The sequence below is a fragment of the Nomascus leucogenys genome, chromosome 3 (assembly GCF_006542625.1).
Source record: "Nomascus leucogenys isolate Asia chromosome 3, Asia_NLE_v1, whole genome shotgun sequence".
NCBI lineage: Eukaryota > Metazoa > Chordata > Mammalia > Primates > Hylobatidae > Nomascus > Nomascus leucogenys.
This window is the reverse complement of record NC_044383.1, coordinates 119,038,342-119,061,795: the sequence shown is the minus strand read 5'-3', so window position 1 is coordinate 119,061,795 and position 23,454 is coordinate 119,038,342. Positions and strand designations below refer to the sequence as shown.

Sequence of the window (23,454 nt, the reverse complement as noted above, 5' to 3'; positions counted from 1 at the left end):
TTGACCCCTTTTATCCCAGTTAAGAGATGGTAAAAGGAAGAAAGATATAAAATACATTGTGTGTGTGTGTGTGAGAGAGAGAGAGAGAGAGACAAAGAGAGAGAGAAAGAGAGAGAGAGAGAATTTTTCTAAATGCATAAAAGAATCCTGAGTGGGTCATCGCGGATATGAAGATGGACTTCAGTTTAAATTTAAAAGAGAAAATTTTGCCCTAGATCCTGACTATGCCTCTTACAGGGAGCACACGAAAGGATCATCATAGATTCTGTCTCAGACTCCCAACAGCCAGCAGCCCTCACCCTCCCTCCTGCTGCTCAGACAGGTGGGTACACAGGTCACTCCTGGTGGCCAGCAACTTGCTACTATTGAGTCAGCCTGTTCACGAATAACTGTAATTGTTAGAAAAGCATTTTCTTCTGGGAGCCTAAACTTACCACTCTGTGATTCCACCATTCATTTTAGTTCTGTAACTCTGTGGAAAAGTCTACCCCCTCCTCTACCGAACAGCCTTTGAAATTGTTAACACAGCTTGTCATTTTCTCTCGCTAAATGAACACATTCCCCCAGTTATTCCTTATATGATATGGTTTCCAGACCCTTCACCGTCATTCCTTTGAACATGTTCCAGTCTGCTGTCAACTTCTCCCTAAAAATGCAGTGCCCCAGAACTCAGTAGAGCACTTCCTGTGTGACCAGCAGCAAATGAGGTTAGACTAATAATTTCCTTGATGTGGACACTATATTTCAACTAATAGACAATAAAACTGAGTTAGGTGTTTAGCAGTAGGTCCACACTCTTGAGTTAGATTAACTTGCTTTAAAATATGTAAATTTACCTTCCATATGCTACCAAATCAAATATTCACTATTCTCCACACAAGAAATTGATTATTTGAAACTAAATGTAAGATTTACGTTTATCCGGTTGAATTTCAACTTCTTTGTTTCAACCACTCTTTCTAGCTTATAAAGTTATTTTAATGAATTATTCTTTCCCAACAAATTAGCTAATACTCCTCATTTTGTATCACTTGCAATTTTGATAAAACTTCCTTCTTTGTCTGAGGCATTGAACAAAAGAGGGGAGTACAAGTGCTTTTACAGATAAAGAGTTTCAATAAAGAGCCTGACACCTAGCATTCAATAAATGTTAGCAATGCTTATCATAAAAACCTTTCAGAATCCTTCCTCTGGCAGGCATCCATTCCTTCTCTCAAAATAGTAACTTACTGGCCAAATGCGCTGGCTCACACCTGTAATCCCTGCATTTTGGAAGGCCGAGGTGGGCGGATCACTTGAGGCCAGAAGTTCGAGACCAACCTGGCCAAGATGGCGAAACCCCATTTCTACTAAAAATATGAAAATTAGCTGGGTGTGGTGGCAGCCACCTATAATCCCAGCTACTGGGGAGGCTGAGGCAGGAGAATCACTTGAACCTGGGAGGCGGATGTTGCAGTGAGCCGAGATGGTGTCACTGCACTCTAGCCTGGGTGACAGAGCTAGACTCTGTCTCAAAAAGCAAACAAACAAAAAAACAGTAACGTACAGAAACTTGGAAAACAAACAACAGCAACAACAACAATAACAACAAAAGAAATCTTATAAAGAAAAAGGAGAAGCAGGAACATGAAAATAAAGACTCTCCCAGCATATTTGCCCTTGAGAAGGCAACACTGCCGTAGCCCATGGCTGGGCAGCTGGTGACAGTCAGGAGTCTGGGACAGCTCGTGTCCTCAGAGTTCCCTCTGAGATGTTCTCTCATTTGCTCCTGGCTTTTCTTCTCCACTATTTTAGTCTAAAAAAGAAAGAGCTAGTAAATTTGGAGTGTAAGTCCAAGAGTTTGCATTTTATTTCAATGAACAATGTTTCCATCGTGTCCACATCAGTAAAATGGTGGTTAGAAACAAATGTTATAAGAATTATTTATTTGTGGCTTAGGAAAATAACCAAATAACCAAATATGTTTTACGGTGGCAGGACAACATACGATAGAAGGTTTCCTGCTGACTCCAGTTGCATCTATAAGCATTTGCTTGAAGGCAATTCCCTTCAGTGAAATATACAAAAGGATAATATTACACATTTTTGAAATATATGAAAAAGTATTATCAAATCCACTGAAAAAGACAGTTCTGAAATCTGGTAACAGCTGTAACTTTTTTCTTCTGTTTCCTCAATATATCTACATGTATTCTTTACTTATAAAGTAAATAAATCAGCCATGCACAGTGGCTCACACCTGTAATCCCAGCACTTTGGGAGGCTGAGGTGGGTGGAACACCTGAGGTCAGGAGTTTGAGACCAGCCTGGTCAACATGGTGAAACCCCATCTCTACTAAAAATACAAAAATTAGCCAGGCGTGGTGGTGCACACCTTAGTCCCAGCTACTCGGGAGGCTGAGGCAGGAGAATCACTTGAACCCAGGAGGCAGAGGTTGCTGTGAGCTGAGCTCACACTACTGCACAGAGCGAGACTCCATCTCCAAAAAAAAAAGTAAATAAATAGTCTTTATAATGTAGGCTTCTGGTGTACATTAAATGATTTCAAATAAATGAGGGCTTTATAAAGCAACATACTATCTCTTCTTTTCTTGTCTATGTTCCCTAATTGCCTATCTGTGTTGTGGAGAAAGGCAAAAATAATAATCATTTTCAGGAAAACAGGATTTATAAAATAGAAGAAATATAGATTTTATATTTATAAATTTTAGTCCTTCAAAAATAGCCATATATTCTATAGCAAAATTAATGTAATCTGGATGCTGGAAGCAAATTGAGGAGGTGGATGATTTTGCATATCCGATGGTAAGTGTAAAATTTACATTTCTGCTACCTTCTCATATTTTTTATTATTTTAAGGTACTCAAGGAACTCATTTTTAAGAGACTGATATTTTTGCTCATATCCATATTTTCCATATGAAAAATAATTTTATATGAAAAAGTTCTAATTATGTTACATTTGAATTCATCACAGTGACTTCTTAATCAGTTTATGAGAAACAAACAGGCATACATCAACACCCTCAGGTCTGATAAAATAATGTTAAAGAGTTGTAAAAATACAAGGAGGTGATCTTTTTAAGAGACCCCCTTTGACTCTGGAAATATTATGTAAATAGAAAAACAACTTTAAAAGATCCCCATAATAGAGAGATATGGTGAAAAGGGCCCTTAATCAGACCACGGCCACATGTCATGTACATGGGGAACAGGCTGTGCCCTTGTTCTCTGCCCACTTCTATAGTCCATGAGTGACCAGGCTCCCCACTGTGACTTGAAGGTCATTAATTGTGTTCTGTCTTAATCACCAACCCAGGGTCCTACAGTTACTGAGGCATGAGTGAATGAATGGGAGTGAGTGGAGAACAGGAGTCCTCACTGGCACAGGTCCTTCCCCGCAATGGGAACACCATCAACTGAGAGATGAAGCATCTGACAGATGAGGCTGTTCACTGCACTGGCTCCTGCCTTCCCTTTCTAATGGTTTTGTATATGTGTGAGTGACTTTGGTTATTGATTCTTTGAAGGTTAGCTGACATCAGATACTTTAAATATCTGCCCACACAATGATGGCTGAGAAAACCAATGAGAAAGAAATTTTTCCAAGTTAAGACACTTGTCAAACACAACTAGCATTAACTAGACATCATTGCACTAGGGGACCACTTTGGTTTTTAAGCCTCTTTGAGAGACAGAGGACAAGCCTTTGTTAGCTCTACTTCTGCTAGAAATCTGCTTCAGACCTGCTGATGTTATTTTTTCCCTGACTCTTCTGTAAATGTTTTAATATTATCAAAAAAAAGCTTTCTGAAGAATTATTTACATTTTTCTTCATGAAGATAAGGGACGTGATTTGTTCATGACTTGATGTTTACTTAGCAATTTCTATATTCTAAGCATTTTATTCTAGAGTTCAAAAACCTCTCCTATAATTTTTCTAAATGTTTCACATGTACTTTTCTTTTATTCATTGGAATATTCCCTTCTTTTCATTTAACATAAAAACAGTCCACATACCCCACCCTATCTCCCAAAATAGAATAAACATTACTTTTTTGAGAGTTTGCAGAGCACGGAGATGCTTCTATTTATTACTGCAATGATTTTATAACATAGATACGGTATTTGTACTCACATCATGAAATAGGACCCTGTGTTTCAGAGGGTTTGAATAACTTTCCCAAGATTACACAGCTAAAATATATGGAGCTAAGAGACAAAGTATAATTCTGTTCAGAGTAATACTGATTCCCTTCTACACTTCCTCCTGTCAAAACAGCTTCTCAAGCTCTAACATGAGCCTAGATTTAACACCAGCTTTCCTTAGTACATAAGGATCCTCAACTCATCAATCAAGGCTACAGTGATCATGCTCTACATAAGAAACACCTGTATCTTCCACTGATATGGTCAGGGGTGTGCGTGTGTGTGCGTGTGTGTGTGAGCGGGAGGGGTAAAGGGCAGGTGTTATTTTGGTATTACTTAAGTGCACTGGCACTGATGGTTACGTGCATTAAAAAGCACACACAAAAAAGTGAAAACATATTTTTCTTCATTGTCAGAAGAAAAAAGAACTATCCATGTTACCTCAAAACCTATATGGACATTACAATGTCAAACTCACATTTTTTTTCTAACATCCATTTGATTAGATCATTTTAAAATTTATTCTGACTACGGCACCATGCTTTTATGCATCATTGTATATTTGAAATTAAAGGGTTTACTGAGTTGGCAATTATAGGGAGACTTTAGGCAAAAAACTAAACTATTATACAGAAGGCCCAAATTACAGTAGTGTCCAGTTGTACACCGATTTTATCTAGACCTCAAGGACCAGCACTAGACCTTAAAATACCAAACTTTTGGCAGGGCGCGGTGACTCACGCTTGTAATCCCAGCACTTTGGGAGGCCGAGGCGGGCGGATCACGAGGTCAGGAGATCGAGACCACAGTGAAACCCCGTCTCTAGTAAAAATACAAAAAATTAGCTGGGCATGGTGGCAGGCGCCTGTAGTCCCAGCTACTCGGAGAGGCTGAGGCAGGAGAATGGCGTGAACCCGGGAGGCGGAGCTTGCAGTGAGCCGAGATCGCGCCACTGCACTCCAGCCTGGGTGACAGAGCAAGACTTCGTCTCAAAAAAAAAAAAAAAAAAAAAAAAACCAAACTTTTATTTGCATAGTCAGTTTTGAGTTAATAAGAAAGATCAAATATGCACTGTATACAATAAAATCTAAGAGAATGTTTGCATAATGTCAGCAAAATGATTGTCACAGTGACAGAGTAAAGCTACTATTAGAAGAATTGTACTTATTCATTTAACGTTTAAAGTTGTCATATGAGGTGAGTATTCATATACGCATTTTATAGGTGAGGAAACTGAGGCACCGAGTGTGTTGATAGCTTGCTCAAGATCACACAACTAGTAGGTAGTGAAGCCAGGATTTTGACCTAAGTAGCTTGTTGTAGAGTCCCCGTGTTTAACCACTACACTACTTTGATAACACTAATATTGTTATTATTATCCTTTTTTTTAATACCAAATCTCACTTTGTTGCCCAGGCTAGAGCTGAGTGGCACAATCATGGCTTACTGCAGCCTTGATCTCCTGGGCTCAAGGGATCCTCCCACTTCATCCCCCTAAGTAGCTGGGACTACAGGTATGTGCCACCATGCCTGGCAAAAAATAATCTTAATAAAAATGTTCAGAGTCCACATCGAAAAAACATCAAAATTCCACTTAAAGATGTATTAGACTTGAATAAATAGAATCTTAACACATTTTTGGTGAGTTTTTGGCTGGATGTTTTACCTGTGTAACTCTTTTATGTTAATGACTTCAATGTATTTTACATTGAATGCCATATGAAAATTGCTATTAGTACTTTATTGCTGTTATGTTCTCTTTTAGGATACCTCAACATTTGAATTTTACCATCATAATATGACTCAGTTTTCTTAGTTTTTGTCATTTTTAAGATTCTGGCAAATAATTTTAAATAATTTATTTGTTACTAAAATTTGATATATCCTTAATGATCATTCAGCATATTATCAAACTATATAACCATCCTAAAATACTTGATGAATAAATTAATAAAAGTTAATGTTTCTTAAAAAAAAAAAGAAAAGAAAGAATGAACAGGTTCTCCAGACTCTGTTGGGTCCTATGCAGGTTGTCATCAGCACAGTATCAGTTAATGGCAAGAAAATATTGTCTTGCCATTTAATAAGGTATTACTCTAAATTCTGCTCCGTGCTAGATTGAGTTATTTAGCACTAGAAGGCATTTAATAGCATCTCTTGGATCTATATGTATGTAAAAAAATAACCAGGGCCCTGAATAGGTTGTTTAAGAAAACATAGATGATGAATGGTTTAGCCAGATCCCAAACCAGGACCTCGGATTCCCAGTCCAGTGTTTTTTCCCACTGCACCAGACTTATGTAAAACTCTAAGACACATACTTTAAACAGGACATGCAATTTGGAAAATTTACTTTGAATTATAACCTTGTGCCCTCATTATTTTCCACCACTATTTATCTTTGTATCTTTCTCTATCCTGAGGGTTCTCTCTTTTGGATCACTGTTATCTGATTTTTCTAAACATTCCTCCTTGTCTTTCACTTTCTCTTCATAATTGCTTTCCATTTTTAGGCCCTATCTCTACTTATATCTTTACTCTGAGTTTACTCTTTCTGTATTTTTTTGAAAATCCCAAGAGGAGCATTGTTTTGGTTTTGAAGTCACCAAGTAACATGTCTTTATAATCAAGAACTTGGATGCTACTTACATATTCCAGATATCTACAGTTATCCTTGAAATTGATTTCCCCTAATTTTTATAAAGTTATCTAAGCCCTTTCATCCCTTTAAATATCTGTTTTGAAATTTGCTTTGTAGGCTACGAGAATTCTGTAGATGAAAAAAAATAGAATGAGTGCGGTTAGGATAAAGAACAAGACGTTGGCGTGTAATCAATATGATTCAGCGGATAAGTAGAATTTCCGATTGTTATATCAGTTTTAAACCAAATTATGCATCGCCCAATTCAGGAAGCTTGATTCTTCCAACATGCTTGAACTACTTTCTGGCAGAGTTAGATGCTTTGAAAACAGAGCAAAAACCAACAGAGTTTATGGTGTGGTAGAGTCCTATGGCCTCAGAGTTTCTGAAAAACAAGCATGGGCCTTTTAAAGACAAGGGATTTGCTCCACTGGATACATTAATGCTTACAAATGTACTGTTACCATGCTTGGGTAGCCAATATTTCATATTTTGACAAATTCACACAGTTCAGAATTAGGATCAGCAAAGAATTTTGAAGGAGACAACCCTGAGTACAAGTTCTTAGAGTTTTATTTAACTTCCTGAGCCTCATCTGTAAACACCACAAGGTTGTTATGACAATTGAAAGAATGTCTACAAAGTGCCTGGCACACAATGGGTTCCCAGTGAGTGATATGATGATCATGATGTTACTAAAATCCCCTATTGATTAAAAAAAAGGGAAGAGAAAACCATGCGTCTGGATAAATCCTCCCAGCAGATATAATTAATACCACATAACTTATAACTGTAAAAATTTTAAAGGATAACAACAATTTAGAAATTAGATTGGTGATTCAGTAAATAAGCCTGATAGGAGAAAAAGAAAAGTACTCTTAGAAGAAAACCCATAAAAGTTAATCTGATCAATTTATAATGTTTATATTTGCCCTTGATGTAATCAGTAATTTTAAAAGGCAATTTTAAAGAACTTCGCAAAGAGTCATTACTATGTTAAAATTATTTTTCCCAATGTCTTTCATTTTGCAGTATGCAATTAAGAGATTATAAACCATTTTTTAAAATTCACCATTTGTAAAGTTTTATTATACAACATTGTATTTGTTTTGTGATTCTAAACAGTAAATGATCCAGGGAGAATCTGCCGCCTGGTAAGGAAAGGCAGACATCTACTCTATGTATTATGGTTCATACATAGAAATGCTTTATACTGCACTCAGAGACAATTTTAGAATAATCAAAAATCAGACTGACGAGCAGGATAGCAAACCCCTGTGGAAAAGCAAACTGGTGATTCCACACAGCAAAACTTTCTCAGGTTTTCAGTTATGAAAGCAAAGTTCTCTATTGTTGCCATGGGTCCTGTATTTTATTTGTCATCTCTAAGGCAGACATCACTTGACAGCAGCTAGTGGGCCCTCTATAGGTGTTGATGCTTCACTTGCTTACCACAGGACAAGGGCCCTCCAGAAAGGGAGGCACGCTGGCTAGGTGGAGATCCTTTTGTGCCTCTCGCAGACTCAGCACGAGGTGACTGATGCTAAAAAGAACAGCGATAACCCTTTTCTGTTTCCCAAAACTAACGTTGTTCCTATTATTCTAATTTTGTTTACTTTAAAAATTAAAAGTAGTTATTTGAATCAAGCAACATATTCCCAAAAACAGATGAAGTGGACATTTTAATACAGACTGCAGTAAAAGAAACATTGTACTGTAGCTCCCTCACATGGATGTTAAGTGCTGAATAACAGCCTCCAGATAATTATTTCCTCTATCCCATACTCTTCTCCCTTTTGGGGTGCTGCCCAGGTAAGCAGCCAGTACTAAGTATCTGATAACATGCCTTGTTGGGCCATGTAGAATAATATTTTCTTCCAAGCCCTGTAATTTTGCCACTCCACAATCTAAGGCTCCACGCCCAGCACATCTTGTCTCTTGGGAAACCCACAGCGTCTCAGTGGCCAATAGTTATACTATTTCTACTTCTTCCAAACCAAGACGAAGATGATTTGAAATTTCTGTTTGTTTATTGCCCGCTGAACATACATTCCAAAAATACTGGAGAAAATACAAAGATGAAGTATTCTCTGAACTAGAAGCCAAATGTCTCCTCAAAGCCAGTTTTACTGGTTGTTTATATTATGTTTGTAAAGATTATTTTACGGGAATTAATTTACATTCACCTCTACTATCAAATTTAGTAAGTGTTAATTATATTTCTTATATAAGAGGAGGCAAAACTTTAATTTTTTGCATATTCTCTGCTAGGTATCTTTATTTTAGACACATATTGAATTTTTGTATTTACCTAAACACTCTTAGCCCTATTTTAGAGATTAAAAACTAAGGTTCAGCTTATATCCAAAAGACAGGGAACAACAAATGCTAGCAAGCATGTGGAGAAAAGGGAACCCTCATACACTGTTGGTGGGAATGTAAATTAGTACAAGTGCAATGGAGAACAATTTAGAGGTTCCTCAAAAAACTAAAGATTGAGCTATCATATGATCCAGCAATCCCACTGCTGGTTGTATACCCCCAAAAAAGGAAATCAGGATATGGAAGAGATATCTGCACTCCTATGTTTGTCGTGTACTGTTTGCAATAGCTAAGATTTGAAAGCCACCTAAGTGTCCATCAACAGATTGATGGATAAAGAAAATGTAGTCCCCATACACAATGGAGTACTATTCAGCCATAAAAAGAGAATGAGATGCAGTCATTTGCAATGGACCTGGAGATCATTACGTTAAGGGTAATAAGCCAGGCACAGAAAGACAAACATCACATGTTCTCACTTATTTGTGGGATCCAAAAATCAAAACAACTGAACTCATGAACATAGACGAGTATAAGGATGGTTACCAGAGTCTAGCAAGGGTAGTGAAGCGCTGGCAGGGAGGTGGGGATGCTTAATGGGTACAAAACAGAAAATAGAAAGAATGAATAAGGGCTGGGCATAGTGGCTCATGCCTGTAATCCTAGCACTTTGGGAGGCTGAGGCAGGCGGATCACTTAAAGTCAGGAGTTCAAGAACAGCCTTGCCAACATGGTGAAACCTCGTCTCTACTAAAAGTACAAAAATTAGCCAGGGATGGTGGTGCGCACCTATAATCCCAGCTTCTCTGGAGGCTGAGGCAGGAGAATCGCTTGAACCAGGGTGGAGGTTGCAGTAAGCCAAGATCATGCCACTGCACTCCAGCCTGGGCGACGGAGCAAGACTCCATCACAAAAAAAAAAAAAAAAAAAAAGGATGAATAAGACCTACAATTTGATAGCACAATAGGGTGACTATAGTTCACTAAGAACTTAATTACACATTTTAAAATAAATAGTCTAATTGGATTATTTGTAACTCAAAGGATAAATGCTTGAGGGGATGGATACCCCATTCTCCATGATGTGCTTTTTTCATATTGCATGCCTGTATCAAAACATCTTGTGTACCTCATAAATACATACATCTAGTATGTACACCACAAAAATAAATAAAATTCTAAAAATTGTTTAAATAAACTCTAAAAAGTCAAGTTTATTAAAAATAAGTACTCACACAAAAATATTGCTGCTTTGATGCTAAGAATGAAGTTTAAAGTTTATGTTGCAAGATGTCTCACCCTGAAACTTTTTTAAAAAATCTTTTTCTTAAACTGCCAGTGACTTCTCCTAAATGGTATTTGGGAAAAGGTCCATGTTGCTTGGGTTGTTGAGTTCTCAAAGGAAAGGTGAGGGATGGAAAAAATTCTCGGTGTTGGTTTTTTCTTCACAGGCTAGCGGTAGAGAGAAAAGGAGAAGTAGAAATTAGTATTGTCTTGATATCAAATTGGTATTTGATAATTGTATGCTTATGTTGAACAAAATTTGGGGCAACTTAGCTTCTCACATAGTGTTCCAACCAACTCAACACCTTCCCCACTTCTGCCTAACTGTTCCCTGGACCTCACTAACGCTTTATATGAAGTATATACCTCAGTTTGTGACTTAGAGTACTCCTAAACAAACCTTTCCGCAGATCACATTTGTGTAAATCAAATCACATTCATTATCCTGCAGTAAGTGCAGTCTAAAAGGACAGATTCCTCAGTGCTGTGCTTAATCACACCCAAATTTACAAACCCAATAAATCAAGACATCAGTGCATCTGATTGTCTTCTGGTGTAGAACACGTGTGCATTTGCTCCCTAACAAGTTCATGGTGCTCCAGTACTTGACAAAATAAGTCTAGGAGCCACAAAGAAGACTCTCTGAGGAACTGCACACTTGAAGAGAACATGTGGGTGTGAACTTGAATCAGCTGGAATACTGGGGGTCAGGAGGAAACGAGGAATGAGACTTGTGTTGGGACTTTGTGGGAGTTCTGCAACTCTTCAGAAACAGCCTCCGAAACAATCCATTTTATTTCAGTAGAATTTTCTAAATCTCTGAATTTCCCAAGTAACTGACTAATAAGGTGATAATGATAGCTATTAGACAAACTAGGGTAAGGTATAACTTTTAAAGTTTCTCTCAATTATTGAGCATTTTAAATGCCCATTTTTTTCTGCCCCAATTCAACTCAAGAAATATAAACACCATGTCTCCCAGATGACATATGTAAGTCACATTCGTTATGTCCCCAAACACTTAATAACAAGCCTTCAATTTCACAGCAAGTGGCAAAGTTGATGGTCAAATGTTGTTTTTATTTTCCTCCTCCTGGTAGATGCTTGTGTGAAGTGATGGAACTCCTTATCCTACCTTTTATATGCCGTGGCATGTGGGAATGCAGTCATAGCAGAGACGACTTGAGTATATTGAGTGAAGGACCTTAGCTACAGAGAGGTAGAGGACTGGTGAAGGAAACAGGAAAATTAGTAAATGGCCTTCCACTCCTGCACTCTGCACTCTAACTTTCAGGGAAAAGTAGTTGTAGCCAATCTCTCAGGGTATTGGTTAATTCTTCCTTCCAGTTTAAATGGTTCGTGGGTCAACTGTTGACCCCTCTACATAAGACAGCCTTGAGCAATCGCCTCCTGAGCAGCAGGCTGGGTAAGGTTCCACATTCCATGGTCCTTTGCTGGAGGAGTGGGACACAGGAAGAGAGACAGAAAGCATAACAGACTGCTTGCAGTCCACTAAGCCAAGACCACTTTTGCTTCTGCATATCTCAAACATCTGAAAGCCTGTGCAGGCTTCTGTTTACAGGAGAAACTATCAAGGATGCCAGCAAAATACACACCAGTTTCCTAATTTCCAATTGTCTATGGCAAAGTAAGAGCTTTCCATTTCCAGCACCAAAATACATAACATTGCATCTGATGTGCTGCTTATTTATTCTCTTTAAACTTCTAATTCAGAAGCTCAACTTGTCTTAAATGGCTTAAAGCCCAAACCAACACAGCAGTTACAGCTCTCTGACATATTGTTTGTAACCAGAAAAATCAGCAAAGCCAGAAGCTTTCTGCTGTGAGCACTTTTGTTTCCCTCTTTTGTTTTATTAACCTCTCCACAGCTGGTGCAGTTGAAAACACTCTTTCATCACATGCTTAGCAGAAGTTCAAGTGTAGCAGAGAATGCAGCCAAGAATCTGTCTGCCGGATTCACTGTCAGAATGTCATGTTTCACTTCTAACTTAACTCCTATCTGATACAGATGACGGAAACAGACAAAGCAAATCTGCAACAGGAAAGGCTCTCTCTCTGGACCCTCTCAAACTGATTAATAATCCAAGGATTCGAGGACAAGTCAAATAGCAGAGTAGTAATATTTTCACTTTAATATAAGAATTCAGGATTCACAGGATTTTCTGCTTGTCCATCCTTTTGTTTTTTTTGATGTAGTAAACAGTCTACAGATCACAAAGCTGCTGAATTATGAAGCAATAATGCACTCTTGTCTGACACTACTTAGAATTTATAAAATAGATTAAAAATTAAAATAGTATCAAAAATTTACCACACTTCCTGTTTCCTTCTTTATTTTAACGAAGCATTTCTATTCCTACTCTTTGTACATCAATATCTTTTTTGTAGGCTAGGAAGTATTTATCAGAATTGGTTACTATTCAGGTAAATACACACATATACTATTGCTACAAGGTGATTATTGGCTGTTGGAATTTTTTTTAATAAAATTAGATGAGTACTCAAGTTACTTTTCTTGGAGAGAGGATACATTTTCAGCAGCATTTCCCAAACTGCCTGGCTTGGGTAAAGGTTTGCCTTTGTTATAACAGAAGTATTTTAGCTTCTTTCCTAATATGTTCATAATTATAAAAATACTTCAAATTTAGTGAATTATTGTTGGTTCCATCTCCCAAATGTAGGAACGCACAATCCTTTTTCTGTTGTGACATTCAATTCATAAGCACATTAACAGAAATTAAGTATCTCCTAACACTTGAGAAAAGGTAATACCTAGGTGATGTCTCAGCCATCTTATCCTTTCCCCCAGAACTCCCAAACTGCCTCAGGACCCAGGAATCAAAGTGTTAGCACCTGGCAGAGCAGGAAACTTAAAGAACTTCAGAAGTCCTGCCGATGGTCCAAGTTCCTGCCATATATATTTCTAAATATTTTTAATATCACTGCTAGTATCACAGTGGAAATATTCATTTTACAAATATTTATTGAGGACCTATGACATACCAGATACTGTTCTAGGTCCTGGGAATGCTAGCCCTAAATGAAATAGAGAAAATACCTGCAATGAAAAGAAGTGGACAGATTCTGGTTGTGTTTTTGAAATAAAGTAATCAGGACTTGCTGATGGATTTGGTGTAGGGAGAAAGAAGAGAGAGAATTCAAGGAAACCTCATAAGTTTCTTACTCAAGCAACTGCTAGATGAAGGTGCTATTTATTTACGTGGGGGAGAATGGGAAGGAGTGGTTTGCAAATGTACGCTTCACAGTAGACTTGAATTCACAGAAACATGTATGGTGAAGCCTATGAGAAAACTTTCAAAAGAACACAGAATCACCTACCCTAGCTATGTGCCAATTCTTCATCTATAAATCTGGGACATTAATATCTACCACACATAATTCAAGAGGTTGTGGTAATAATCCCACATGGTAATAGATACGAAGTATTGTTATTGTTGGAGAAACATGGGTCACTATCACTAACACCATCACCCAGATTTCTGGGAACCATTATATTTGGTTCTTCTAGGCACTCACCAGATAGGAATGTGGGTGGTGGAAGCTCATAGAACATAGAAGAGTTGTAACACTGGAAGGTAAGATCAGCAACTAAAATCTCTCCAAAATCAGGAGACTGTAGAGATGGTCTGTACTTCAATTACAACAGTTCAGAAATGGTTTCTCAACCAATCACTTTTTTTTTTTTTTTTTTTTTTTTTGAGATGGAGCCTAGCTCTGTCACCCAGGCTGGAGTGAGGTGGCACAATCTTGGCTCACAGCAACCTCCAACTCCTGGGTTCAAGCAATTCTCCTGTCTCAGCCTCCCAAGTAGCTGGGATTACAGGCACCTGCCACCATGCCTGGCTAATTGTTTCACCATGTTCGCCAGCCTGGTCTCGAACTCCAGACCTCAAGTCATCCACCTGCCTTGGCCTCCCAAAGTGCTGGGATTACAAGCGTGAGCCACCTTGCCCACTTTTCTTTACGTTAATGAAAAACTGGACCAATTTTGACATGTTTTACATCAGATAAATAGTATTAAGATAAATTGCAATTGGATAAATTGCAATTAAACTGTCTTATCTAATATAATTATGAAAGGCAAGATAAAGGGGAGAGAAAAGGAGCAAATGATGTCATTCATATGCCTCACTCATTTTCACGTTTCCCCACTCATGCCTTTGGGCAAGTTGAGTCTTTGCATCTATAAGACATGCATCATGAATGCACTGCTTACACCTTCCTGAGTTGTGGAAAGAATCCAAAGAAACAGTGCATGTGAGCATGCTATTCAAATGGGTGTTGTTATTTTACCAGCAGAACATATAGAAGGTATACAATGGAAAAACTATTTGCAGGCTACAGAGAGTTAATTATTTGTTTTATATCTTCTTACTTCACCCCATGGCAACCACAGCATCTTGTATGTATTCCAAAGCATTTACCACCCTTCAGTGGATTAAACGAATTATTATTGAAGGTAGCAGATGACAAAAATATCATGTGTCTAATACACTGTACCTAGAGGCTTAAGTTCAAAGCTTTGGCGCAATTCCTAAGGTACTTTGCACTTTCCACACCATACCAAACAACCCTTAAAATTCTAAGTAGTTCAAATTCTATGCCAATATTTCTCAGCTTCCTCTTTTCCCTTCTGTTAAGGAATGAATAATTTAACTTTCTGAAGCTTAATAAAAAGTAGGCAGTGTCGTATAGTGGTTGAAAGTATAGAATTAGAGTTAGGCTGCTTGGGTTTGAAACCTAGTTATATGACTAACCTTTAGCAAGTTATTTAACCACTTTGTACTCATGCAAGATGAGGAAATTGATAATACCCATTCCATTTCCAGGGTTGTCATTAGGAGTAAATAAGTTGTTACTTATTTAAAGTGCATAGAACAGTGCTTGGCACCTAGCATGAATTCAGTAAGCATCAGATGACACTATGTCCTCAGAATATGATATGGCATCTATAATAGAAAAAAAATTGGGGGTGAGTCTATTCATGTGACTACATCTTAATACTATTGTGTAGAAAATTACTATGGAAGATCCTTGTCACTAAAACAAGAAAGATTTAAAGCTCAGTTAGAATGTTTACATACAAAATGGATTGATCAAACAAACATCGTGAGATGTATACTAAGTGCCAAGGATTGTGTCCATGTAGGGAGTATAAAAGCAAACATACTCAAACCCTGTCCTTGAGAAATTCACACTGAAGTCAGAAGAATCAGTTAGAATTATTAGAATTAAACGATTTATTTGTTTATGCTAACCTAATTCCAAACTTTCTTACATAAGTAACACAATGTGAAAGGTGCTAGAACAGACAGAAGCACAGAGAACAGTGTTGTGGAATTCTGAGCAGGTGGCATAACTTGGGGGAAGCCATTTGCAGAGCTGTGAAAAGAGGAGGAATTGAAACTTACCTATGGTACTAGATAAAATGGATTAAAAGCACTTCTAAGAAAAGACGATGCTAGGTCAGAGTCTTAAATGATAGGAAGAAGCTTTATTAGATCAGACAGAATTGGGGAGCAAAGGATAGGTATTTACAGGTCAATAAACAAGAAAACGCATGAAAGGATGATGTAACCTAGGGGTCTGTGGAACTAAATATGGCAGAAATGAAGAGTGCGTCTGCACACATGGAAGGAGTTGATTGTGGAGAGTTTGTCAAGGGTCAAACTATGCAGGGTGGGGTACATTAGGTTTAGAAGTGTGGTCTTAGTGCTGAAGTAATGAGATACCTTTGAAGGATTTGAGCAAAGGGACATTACTATCAGATGTATGTTTCTGAAATATCTGGCTCTGACTCTGACAACATCCTTATCCCATGCCCAGGCTTCTTTACTCCCCTTCTCCTGTTCTATATTCCTCTATGGCACTTAACACCACTTGATACATTATTTGATGTGTTGGTTGTCAGTCTCCCCCAACCAGAAAGTAAGCTTTGTAAGGGCAGATAATAAGTACCTTTCTTGCATTAAACATTTAATGAGGAAATAAATAGCTGGCATATGGGGCAGATTCCATACAACTTCTTACCTTCCCACTCACCCACTTATTTAGTTTACTTTTCTTCTGGAGAGTGAGCTTTTTTGGTGGAGTAGCCAACATTCTGTTAACATGAGAATTAAAATTTTAAGCAGGACCAGGTGCGGTGGTTCATGCCTGAAATTCCAGCACTTTGGGAGGCCAAGGCAGGAAAATCATTTGAACCCAGGCATTTGAGACCAGCCTGGGCAACATAGCAATATCCCATCTCTATAAAAAATGTAAAAATTAGCTGGGCAAGGTGGTGCACACTTAGCTACCCCAGAGGCTAAGGTGGATCCCTTGAGCCCAGGAGTTCGAGGCTGCAGTTAGCCGTGATTGTGCCACTGCACTCTAGCCTGGGCAATAGAGTGAGACCCTGTCTCTAAAACAATAAAATAAAGTAAAATTTTAAGCAGGATTCTCATGGTTACTTTTTTCAAGTAGCATTAAGAGAAGCCACTTAAATATCAATAATCCACTGTGACTATTTCTTCAAATAAAGGGGTTAAGCATCTAGCATTATCCAAAATAGATCTCAAAGGCCATGTGCTTTAAAAACAGGTAGAAATCGTGTGATAGAATAACATTATTTAACAACATTTTATTTCAAAGAAGTTAATAAAAGCTTATCATTTCTACAGTATTGTTTTACTTTAATACCTTTAAGAAGAAAATAGTGCAATGATTTCTGAATTAGGATGCCTTGACAGTGAGAGTCTTTTTGTAATCTATAACTTTAATCCCTTAAATGTACATTAAGCCAGGTGAGGTGACACGTGTTTATAATCTCAGCACTTTGGGAGGCCAAAGTAGGTGGATCACTTGAGGTCAGGAGTTCACAACCAGCCTGGCCAACATGGCTAAACCCTGTCTCTACTAAAAATGCAAAAATTAGACAGGTGTGGTGTGCACGCCTGTAATCCCAGCTACTCAGGAGACTGAGGCACGAGAATCACTTGAACCTGGGAGGTGGAAGTTGCAATGAGCCAAGATGGCTCTACTGCACTCCAACCTGGGCAACAAAGCAAAAACTCTGTCTCGAAAAAAAAAAAAAAAGACAAAAACAAAAAACATTAAATTCCTTAAATATATAGAATGCCTGCATACTTAAATAATTATTTAGTTAATTATATTTAGTAAAGTTTTAACACAGGCAATTCAAGAGGGCCATCTAAGATCCACCAGGTTTTCCTGAATTAGGCATGCTTTCATCACTTCATTGTTTCCTGAAATTTTCTTACCACTTGAGTGAAATCAATTGGATTTCACTGTGCCGTACGCATCATGAGTCTGAGCTGCTTTGGGACCTTTATTTATTTCTTGCCTTTGATCACCAGTCTTGTCCCCTCATTTTGAGTAGGAAAATTCCATGCTTGATTCTGTCAACCCACATCCTGCAGCCCTGAAAGCACAGGATGTAATTTTCCCTTGCCATCTCCAGAGCATTTTAAGCTGCTCATGTCTCGCTCCTTGATGACTTCCAAGACCCTCTCTCTGGTTGTATCTCTTGAAAGAAGCCAGCTGGGGCTTCCCTGGCTGTCCCCATTGACTGACCCTGGTTTCTCCTATGCCTGTCCATGCTAGGTCTCATTTTACCAAGTCTAAATTTGGTAAACCACAATGGGCCCACTCTCCGTCGTCAGTTCAAAGCAGTCCCCTACTTATCATTGCTGTCACTTGCTTAATATTTAGGGGACTACTTTAGATTTCTTTTCTTTGGGAAATTGCTCGGCTGGAATGTGATCTCCAGAGTTTAAAATTCAATCCATTGCTTGCTGTGACTCAGAAGCAATTACTACTCCCACCCAGAAGAAAATTTTTCTGAAATAAGTACCCTTTAGAAAAGACAAATTTAAGAAAATTGTCCTTTTTAAAAGCCAAGGAAATAATTTAAATACTATTACTGAAAGACTTTAAAGCAAAATGTGTGTCTTAAATGTTGAACAAAAAAATTAGGTGTTTAAATTCAATCCTGAAAATTAAAAATAACAAAATAAAGAAGGAAGAAAAAAGAAAAGGGAAAAGATTAGAGGTAAAAATAGAACTCCAAAAAATAAGTAAAGAGTACCTTACATTTTTCCATGATATTAAGTGACTGTGCTGATGTAGCTTTTGAAATGTCAGGAACTGCAAAGGGTCTGGGATGTTTAGACCCCACTTGTAAGTTAACAAGTTAGCTAGACACAGTTCTGTAAGTATTGTCAGAGAACATGAGACTTCTGGGCCAGAGACAAAAGGCTCTGTTACTCACAGCACAGCAGGCAACATGAGCTTCACACTCCCATTAGTTCCACCTTTTCCCCAAGTCACATGGGAGTGATGCAGGTAGACCTAGGTGAGTGCTACACACAGAGTTAGTTGGCATGTGTCGTAACCGAGGAATTCCAAACTTAAGAAAACCCGAATCTAATAAGGGCTGCTAACAAATCTGCTTATCCTTTTCTAGTGAGAGCTATTATCTTTATTATCCTAGTCAGAAACAAAATCTTCCATCTATCCCACAAGGATCTCTATCTTTCAGGGATGTTTGCAAACATGCATGGCCAACAGCCTTGAAAAGGTAGTCTGAAACAAAAACTGTCAGAAGATATGTGGAAATGATATGAAGAAGTGACATAAACAATACCCGTACCTTGATGTCGTTTTTAGAAATATAAAAATTTTGCTGAAATTTTATAGGAACTATCACTGAAAATTATAAAACTTCATTACAGAGTTCATCAAAGCACAAACATAACCACCATTAGTTCAACAAATATTTTGAACCTCAAAACTAGCAAAGAGTCATTAAAAGCAATTTTTAAATATGACATATTAGGTACTTTTTACATCTGGCAAAACATAAATTTACTTCATAAGACAGGATGTTCAACTAATCTATACGACCTGACATTAACGCATAAAAACATCCGTGGGCTGATACAAAGTAAATGAAAAATAAGGACAATAGTGAGGATTTTTACAATTATGTACATTTCTAGGGGTAAGTGTTTTTATCTTTATATACAAACTTGAGGCCGGGCACATTGGCTCACGCCTGTAATCCCAGCACTTTGGGAGGCCAAGGCAGGCCAATCACTTGAGGTCACGAGTTCGAGACGAGCCTTGACAACATGATGAAACCCTGTCTCTACTAAAAATTTAAAAAATTAGCCAGGTGTAGTGGCACATGCCTGTAATCCCAGCTACTCAGGAGGCTGAGCCAGGAGAATCACTTGAACCCGGGAGACAGAGGCTGCAGTAAGCCAAGATCGTGCCACTGCACTCTAGCCTGGGTGACAGAGTGAGACTCTGTCTCAAAAAAAAAAGAAACTTGAAGAGAAAACCTACTACATTAAAAATGTAAAGTTGGATATACAATGATGGTTTTACATCTTTTCCTTTTCTCTTATAACTTGAGCACCATCTGTGTGCTCCCCACTTTTAGCTAGCATGTCTCTTATTTCACTGAGAAAAGAGAATTGATTAAATGAGAACCATGTCATTTTCCATCAAATTTACCAGCCTACCTATCCATGTCTGTATCCTTTGTCTTCCTCCTATTAAAATGAATTGAATCTTCCTTCTCTCTTTTAAGGCTATTTTATACTCCAATCTCACCCCTCTTGAGCTTTTTCAGAGACTTTTTCTTGCAATTGTCCCCTGCCTCTCTCCCGTATCATCAATTCTTTCATTGTTACGGGCTCATTCTTATCACCATGTAAATGTGCTTCCAAAATTTCTTGAGAAACACCTCCCTGGGCCTCATATCCTCCTTCAGCTTCCCCCCAGTTATGTACTTCCTCAAAAGAGTTCTCTAAATAGTCATTGTCTCTACCCCTCACCTTCCTGTCTCCTCACCCAGTTATTCTTCCATCCACCACTTCACTGAGGTCACTATTGTATAAGGCAACTTTGTTGGTAGCATATAGATGAAATTCCAATTCATGACGCTAGTTTATAATAAGTAAACAATTGTACTCAAAAACATAACAATCAGCTGTCTAATTTATAAAATACAGACAATCCTGTCTTCTCTACCTCACAAGGTTGTGAATCAAATGACATCATGAAAGTAAATATTTCAATAAGCCACAATGTACAACATATGTAAGTGTTATTATTTTCAAAGGCATGGATTTTTATAGGTCTTATCAAACCCTACTGTAACCTAAGAAACTGGAAAATAGTACATTGTCTACAGACTTTTTTTGAACAAATAAATGAATGAACCGAAACTCGCGGTTTTGTGGAGAATTCTGGCTGGAAATGACCAGAAGCACCCAACTAGAGTGATGTTAAAGAACATAGCAGAACCTAGAAACTATACTTTTTTTTTTTTTTTTGAGACAGAGTTTCGCTTTTGTTGCCCAGGCTAGAGTAAAATGGCGCGATCTCAGCTCTCTGCAACCTCCGCCTGTCAGGTTCAAGAGATTGTCCTGCCTCAGCCTCGCAAGTAGCTGGGATTACAGGCATGCGCCACCACGCCCGGCTAATTTGTTTGTATTTTTGGTAGAGATGGGGTTTCTCCATGTTGGTCAAGCTGGTCTCCAACTTCCGACCTCAGGTGATCCAGCCGCCTCGGCCTCCCAAAGAGCTGGGATTTCAGGTGTGAGCCACTGAGCCCAGCAGCACCTAGAAACTATAGGCAAAAAAAGTTATTCCTTCCATAGTAACATGCAGAACACCCATCTAACACCTTGAATAACAAATAAGCTCTCGTTGTGTTCAAGAAATTATCTGAGCCTTCAAAGAACCGTGCTTGTCTAAGTTCCCATTTAACTGAGAAGCTGTCTCACACAGTCACACAGCAAATAAAGATAACAAATACACACACCTCTGTATTTGTGTTTGTTACACAAAAAAGAGGTGATTTTTGTGCTTAGCCAAGACTCAAACATCAAGGCCATCAACTAAAATAGCCAACATAAAACATGATAAACTCAGTAAGAATATATTTCTTATCATCTGGTAAGTCATTGCTTTAGGATACAGTTAAAATAAAATAATGAACATCTTGAGGCCCTGAGCTACATACATCATAATAGCCTACTTTGCAAAACCACACTTAAATTATCATGGTCTACCTATCAAATATTTAAATTTTGGTGGCCCACATTATGATATCCTCCAAGTCTTTGAAAACTTTTCCACATAGTCTAATGAGGCCCTTGGAGGCATGACTGGTCAGCATCAGATTGAAAATAAATTTGCTGTTTCCAGATATTTCCTTCAGGATTGGCTGACATCAGTCTACCATGTAACAGTTTACCGGGGAGAGCAAGAAAGCTTGACTTAAGAACAGCCCTGCCGCCAGAGTAAACAGTGCGACAAACCAAGGAAATTTAAAGCACATGCCTTATTGTCAAGTTTAACTTGTTTGACACACCCAAACAGCCATCCTAGCTTCTAAAAACTCACTTCTGTTTCAATAATTTATACTTAATCATAAAGATAAAACAAATACATTTGTTCACATAAATATACGGTAATTATAACTGTTGCCAGAGAACTCAATTTGTCACTGTTCCTATGTACTATATGGGAAATTGTTAGAAGTAATAATAATGACAGAGAAACATCACAGAGAAATGTGACCAAAGCAATATCAGTCAGGAGCTAAGTATGACACATTCTATTTCTTTCTAAACTACAGATAAACCTGTATGTACCTAAAATATAAGGTGATATCGTTTTGCCAATATATTCTCTCTTCCTACATATCTTACATACCATCCTCCTGAGTTATAGTGTACAAATCTTTGAAAGACATGAAGAATTATAGTTGAAAATTATAAAGAGAAAAAATGAATCACAAAGATTATAACATGAAAATTATTTCAATAGTGGAAAAATATATTTATATAGAAATGTTACTATATTAAATAATATCTATCTTATTCTTATATATACACATATGTACATAAAAAACTAGAATAAAATACACTGTAAGTTTTTTATGGGGTTATGCTGCAGTGACAAATAATCCCAGAATTCCTTCATCTGTTATACCTTCATCTGTTATGTATTTGGGAGTGATTTATAGTGATTTATACTGATAAAGGTTTAATTCTTGCTCTAGTTTCATGTCAGTTGTAGCTCTGTTTTGAGCCTTCTTTGTTCTACTTATTAGTACAAAGTAACAGCCATTTTTCAGTACTTTGTTCTTCTCATGGTCAAGAGAAAAAAGCTAAAGGGAAACCAACTGCTGACTTTTAAAGGTTGCACTCAGAAGCAGCCCATCATTTCCATCACATCTCATTGGCCAAAGCAGGTCCCATAGACAAGACTCACTTTACTGGAGCAGCAGGAAAAATCCCCTCACAGGGAGGACCCCACACATCACATGGAGAAGTAGCGACTACTAGAAAAAATAATATAATTTACAGCAATAACCATTATCTATTGGTGGTGATATTAGGGCTATTTTTCTTTTTCTTCCTTATACTTGTATATTGGTTCCTTTTCTATATAATGAACATGTGTTATTTTTAAAAGAAGAAAAAGTAAATGTCACACACAAAAAGAAATCTATTGAATCATACCACATCATTCACCTCCCACTTCACTTTCCTCCTGTCATCTGTGATGAAGTGTGTTCTGATATATCATTGGCCGTGGGTGTTGATCTGTTGGGCTGTCCATTCTTTCTCACTGAGTCATGTGTAGGCTTCCTTTTCATGCCACACAGCACTATAAAATCGACCTGCGAACAATATCAATTACATTACTGAAGAGTGGATATTGGTGCATAGCCCAGTGGTTCTCAGCTCAGGACAATTTTGTTTCCCAGAGGTTATTCGCGATGTCTGGAGACATTTATGATTGTTACAACTTGAGGGCAGGAGGTGCTTTGGTATCTAGTGGCTAGAGGAAAGGGATGCTGCTAAAGGCAGCCCCCCTCAATGTAAAATTATCTGGCTCAAAATGTACAATAAGTACCAAGGTTAAGAAACCATGTGGTCCCGTGATAACATAATTCCTACTTTAAAAGACCACTGAGAATCTTGCAAGTGCT

The 23,454-nt window shown here is 37.9% G+C and overlaps 1 long non-coding RNA gene across 1 annotated transcript; it reads right to left on the bottom strand.

Moving 5' to 3' along the window:
• Positions 1-10,312: 10,312 nt before the first annotated feature.
• Positions 10,313-23,147, bottom strand: LOC115834459. Its single transcript, XR_004029360.1, has 3 exons — positions 22,982-23,147; positions 11,530-11,848; positions 10,313-10,562 (listed from the first exon to the last, which is right to left on the bottom strand). It is a non-coding gene; the product is annotated as an uncharacterized LOC115834459 (long non-coding RNA).
• Positions 23,148-23,454: the final 307 nt, after the last annotated feature.